The sequence below is a fragment of the Belonocnema kinseyi genome, chromosome 6 (genome assembly GCF_010883055.1).
Source record: "Belonocnema kinseyi isolate 2016_QV_RU_SX_M_011 chromosome 6, B_treatae_v1, whole genome shotgun sequence".
In the NCBI taxonomy this organism is placed as follows: domain Eukaryota; kingdom Metazoa; phylum Arthropoda; class Insecta; order Hymenoptera; family Cynipidae; genus Belonocnema; species Belonocnema kinseyi.
The window spans coordinates 45,134,010-45,140,050 of NC_046662.1; positions in this window are offsets into that span (position 1 = coordinate 45,134,010).

The window sequence follows — 6,041 nt, forward strand, 5'->3', positions numbered from 1 at the left end:
CCCCTCGAGCAACGCGGAAAGTCGCACCAAGTGGCGTGCGCTCTGAAAAGATTTCTACCAGCTTGAAAATCACGGAGTTGATACGTTGATAGTACCACCGTTAATGACACCCTGAATGACTCCAATTAGTCCATCTACGTCTCATCCTCGTCGGAAGTATACACCCTCTAAAGCCTCGGCCAATCTCGTCGCATCACGGTATTATAAAGAGAACACGAAGTCTAAAGCGCGAGGATTTTTATTTATTTATTTTTTCCTTGAAATAATATTAATTTTGTAGAGAATGTTGATGTAGGTTGGATTTATGGTCGAGTAAATTGAAAACAATGAAATTGCTTCAAACGTTATGACACACAATGGTGACCCTCATCAGCGAATTTCGTTAAATCTGTGAAAATTAGATAGTTTCTCGTAGGTACGCAATTTTAGAATATAAAAAGTGTTATTTGTTAATATCACAGTTGTAAAATTATATAAAATACTTTATTATTTCTGAACTAAATTTTTTTTTATTTCTGTCACTTTATTAATATTTATTAATAAATCTTTAAATATTCCTCAATTGTTTTTTTTAATACGAAGTGTATTTGATGAAAATAAATACAGTGTATTAGAAAAATTTGTAAGGAGTCAAAAAACAGTGTAATCACAGAAATATTTAAAAAATATTGTTTAGCTACGTAGATTTGATAAAAAAATTAAAACAATCTTTTTGTATGAAAAAATCATAATGTATTGTATTTGAGAAAGTCAAATGTTTTTTTCTGATAATCACACTGCAGTGAAAATAGGAAATTACTAGAAAACTTGTAGTTACATAATTATTTAAATATTCCTTTAACAAATATAATTATCAATCCCCCTTCCATACTTTCTCCACCTTACTCTCCCTATTTTCACTTATTCGCCCCTAATCCCCTTCCCCACACTTCAACCATTGCTTCCCATCCTTTTCCAAGTTCTTCCTTATCTACTTCCCCCTCTCCTCACTTCTCCCATATTTCCCCTTCTTCGTCCAACCCCTCATTTCCCCTCACATCTCGCACTTAACCCCCTCATTTACCACAACTTCTCATAAATTACCTCCTCTTATGAGTTGAGTTCTGAGTTGTGAGCTGTGAGTTGTGAGTTGTGAGTGCTGAATTTTGAGTTCTGAGTTTCACTCTCTTCCCTTTTTGGGAAAAAGCACCCTCACCCGTGTGGAAAAATATTCTGGCGCTGGCCTGGCCCAGACCAGACTGTCAAGATGACAAAAAAGAAAGTCGTGTTTTCATAATTGTTATTTCTTATTTTCCATTATTTTAGACACCCTGTAACTTTTTCAAAATACATCCAAAAAAATTTGGTGATGGAATTTAAGATTTTTTTTGGCTCGCTGATCAGCGCCAGACCTGAACCAGGCTAGACTCTCAAGGTGATAGAAAAAAAATTTATTTTGTTTTTAAAGATTCATCTCTGGTTGAAAATTAGTTTCATTTTTTATTAGAAATTGTTTTTCTTAAACGAAATTTTTTTATTTTTTATTTAAAATTTACCTGTTTAAGTTAAAAAATTAATATATTTGATTGAAAATGTATCTCTGTTGAAGATGCAGTTTTTCGTAAAAAATAAATTATTTTGATTAAAAAAATCCCACTGTTTGTTTAAATTTTGCATTTTTTGCGGGAAAATTAAACTATTTGGTCAAAAAAGAACTTTTTTGTTAAAAATTTATATTTTTTACTTTAAAATTCAACTTTTTTCAAAAATTAAGTTTTTGTAAAAAAAGTCAATTATTTTGGTAGAAAATTCCGCTATTTCGATCAAATTTGCATTTTTTGATGAAAAATTCAACTATTTGGCTGAAAAATAACTTTTTTACTAAAATCGAATTTTTTGTTTCATGAAGTTATCTTTTTCGTAAAAAGTTCAATTATTTTGGTTGTTTTTAAATATTCATCTTTGGTTGAAAATGTAACTCTTTTGTTGAAAATTCGTTTCATTTTTAATTGAAAATTAATTTCCTTAACCGAATTATTTATTTTTTGTTTAAAATTGATCTGTTTAAGTGAAAAAATTAATATATTTGATTTAAAATGTATCTTTGTTTATGGAAAATACAAGCACCTGGTTGAAAATTCTTCTCTTTTGCTTTAAGATTCAGTTGGCCAATTCAACGAAAAGGTTGAAAATTTAACTATTTATTAAAAAATTTAGATAAAAATAAATTTTTTTATAGAAAGATCATGTTTTAATCTTCGTAGTTAAAAATTTATATTTCCGATTGAAATTTTAATAATTTGGTTAAAAGCTTTTTTTTTAAATTAAACCCTATTGTTGAAAGTTGAGATACTTCGTCAACAAAAAATTCTTTCAGCTTCAACTCTAGTTGTAAATTTCACTATTTTGTTCAAAATTTATTTCATTTTTGGTTGAAATCTTATCTTTATTAGTCAATAATTCAACTATTTGGTTCAAGGTTTATATTATTTGATAAAAATTCATATTTTTTAGTTGAAAATTCAATTGTTTTGCTGAAAATTAATTTTTTTGGAAAAAATTTAATTATCTTGGTCAAAAATTAACTTTTTTGTAAAAAAAACTCAATTCTTTTGGTAGAAAATTCCAATATTTTGTTAAATTTTACATTTTTCTCAACAAAAATTCAAATATTTATTTGAAAATTAACTTTTTTGTTAAAAATTAATATTTTGAGTTGAAATTTCAATTTTTCCAGTTGAAAATTAACTTTTTTACAAAATTCAATTATTTTGTTTGAAAATTAACTTTTTTTTGCTTAAATCTTAATTCTTTTGGTAGATAATTCCACTAGTTGTTTGAAAATGAACTTTTCTGGTGAAAAATTCATATTTTTTAGTTGAAAATTCACATTTTTTTTAATACAATTTTTTGCAAAAAATTCAATTATTTTTGTAGAAAATTCCAATGCCATTTGGTGAAAAAATTTGCATTTTTGGGTGAAAAATGTAACTAATTATTTGAAAATTAACTTTTTTGTTATACATTCACATTTTTTAGTAGAAAATTCAATTTTATTGCAAAAACTTCCTTTTTTGTGAAAAGTTTTATTATTTCTGCGGAAAATAACTCTAATTGTTAATTAATTGACATTTTTGGTCAAATATAAAACTTTTTTGTAAAAACTCCAATTATTTTCGTAGAAAATTTCACAAATTGTTTAAAAATTTGCAGTTATTGTTGAAAAATTCAACTGATCAGTTGAAAATTATCTGTTTCATTAAAAGATTAGTATTTTGACTTTGAATTATGATTTTTTCTTTTAAAAATTAAGTTTTTTGTACAAAGTTTAATTATTTTGTTATAAAATTATACTATGTGGGTAAAAATAGTCTTTTTTGGTGGAAAATTTACTTTTTTGGTAACATTTCAATTATTCTGGTAGAAAATTAACTTTCTTGTAAAAAATTAAATTACTTTGGTAGAAAATTACACTATGCTGTTAAAAATTGGCACTTTTTGGTGAAAAATTCAATTTTTTAGTGGAAAATTAACTTTTTTGTTAAAAATTCACGTTTTTGAGTTGAAAATTAACATTTTTGTAAATCATGTAATTATTTTATTATAAAATTCCACTGTTTAGTTGAAAATGGAATTTTTTGTTAAAAATTCCTATTTTTAAGTAGAAAATTCCTTTTTATTTAATCAAATTTTACGTAAAAAATGTAATTGTTTTTTAGCGAATTCCAGAATTTGGTTATAAATTTAAATAATTGGTTGATAAGTAACTTTGTTATTCAAAATTCAAATTTTTTGCTTGTAATTACCTTTTTTTCATAAAAAGTTAAATTATTTTGATAAAAAATTCATTTTTTTGTGAAAAATTTAAATACTTGGTTGAAAATGAACTTTTCTGTTAAAACATTAATATTTTTGGTTGGAAATGAACTTTTTTGTAGAAAATTCATGCCTGTGTTTGAAATGTTAATTTTAAAAGCCCAAGGGCAGGGATTAATGTTAAAATATTTGAAAAAAAAAGAATTTCTTTAAAAAAAATAATAATAAGACATCCTTTGAGTTTAGATATAAAATTCCAATAAATTAATTAAAATGTGGAATTTTGCGGCAATTGTGATTCAGGATAATGATTCTCTTGTCACTTAATTATTTTGGTACAAAATGTCACTATTTAGTTAAGAATTTATAATTTTGGTAAATAGTTCAGCTGTTTGGATAAAAATTATCTTTTTTGATAAAAATTTATATTTTTCAGTTGAAAATATAAATTTTTTTTGAAAATTATCTTGTTCGCTAAAAGTTCGTATTTTTCGAATTCAAATTGAATTGTTATGGATAAAATCTAACTTCTTTGTGAAAAAATTTAATTACTTTAGTAGAAAAATCCACTATTTGATTGAAAATTTGCATTTTTTTGTGACAAATCCCACTATTTGGTTGAAAATTAATTTTTTCATTAAAAATTATTTGTTAGATGAAAATTTACATTTTTTAATTGAAAAGACCATTATTTGTTGTTAAAAATTACCCTTTTTGTAAAAAATGAAATTGTTCTGCTTGCAATTTCCACAATTTAGTGATAAATTTAAATATTTCGTAAAATTTAATTTCTGGTTGAGAGTAAACTTTTCTGTTACGAATTCATATTTTTTAGTTAAAATTTCAATTTTTTCATTTGAAAATGAACTTTTTAGTAAAAACTTAATTATTTTGATAGAAAATGCAATTTGTGGTAAAACTATGTAGGATAGAAAAAAAATGTGAATTAACATAAACTGTCATCCCAAAAATGATCTACAATTTTGTTAAGAATTACTTCTTGATAGGACGCGTGCGTTTTGTTTTATTCATTAAAAATAACATTAAAAATAAAAATAAAATTTAATGTATGGAAAAACGACAAAAGTTACGAGAAAGAAAATCATATTTTCATTTTTTAGTTAAAAATTTAAGTTTTTTGGTTAAAACTTAAATTTTTCGTCCAAAATTTAAATGTTTTGGCAGAAGAACTTTATAAATTTGTAAAAAAAATTGCATTTTTTGGTGAAAAATTAACTTTTTTGCAAACATTTCAATTATTTTGGTAGAAACTTAACTTTCTCGTAAGAAATTTAATTATTTTGATAGAAAATTCCACTATTTTGTTACAAATTGGCACTTTTTGGTGAAAAATTCAACTTTTTTTGTTGAAAATTAACTTTTTTGTTAAAAATTCATATTTTTAAGTTATGAATTAAATTTTTTGTTAAATTGAAATTATTCTAAATAATTTAATTATTTTTTCATAAAATTATACTGTTTAGTTAAAATGTTGCGTTTATTGTTCAAAAATTAAATGATAATTAAAAATTTAAATTTTGGGAGTAATTGTGGTTGACGATAATGAGCCTCTTATCAATCTGGTTTTATCATGACAATAAATGACTGAAGTGCTCGTGTCCATTTCGAATAATAATATTTCTTCGTCAAAATTTGTCCCGTGTTGGATAAATTGAGGAGTTATGGACAAGAAGGCGACAGGCGCTCGAGAACGAGTAAAAGTATTGTCCAGGCTGTCACGTCAGGTATCAAAAGTGAAATTCGAAATTTGAAAAAACCAAAATCATAGTTAGATAGCTCTTGAAAAATGAACCTGAGTCTCTATTTACAGTTTTTCTCTCGGGCTGCAAATTTTCCATTAAATAAATAAAAACTGACTTTTTATTAATTGAAAAAACCATGTTTTTTCACATTCTAGCGGAGGCTACAGAGTTTTAAAAAAGGGTCGAAAGTTAATTTCTAATGTTTTTTTTTTAATCCGAATGAAAAACCACGTTTTTAGACATTCACATTAAAAAAGTGAGTGAGGAAGTTTGAGCTACGACAAACTTCAAGCGAATGAATTTTCCGCCAATGTATTGGCCAACTTTTTGGAAAATCTCAATTCGATTTGATTTTTAGTTCCATAATTATAGCGAGTTTATTACGAGCTCGCAACGCGACACCACAGGATTTTTCAGGGGACGCCGCCAGAACGCTGCCTAGTGGGAGCGAGTGGACAAAACAAAGTATCGGCAAGGAGGATG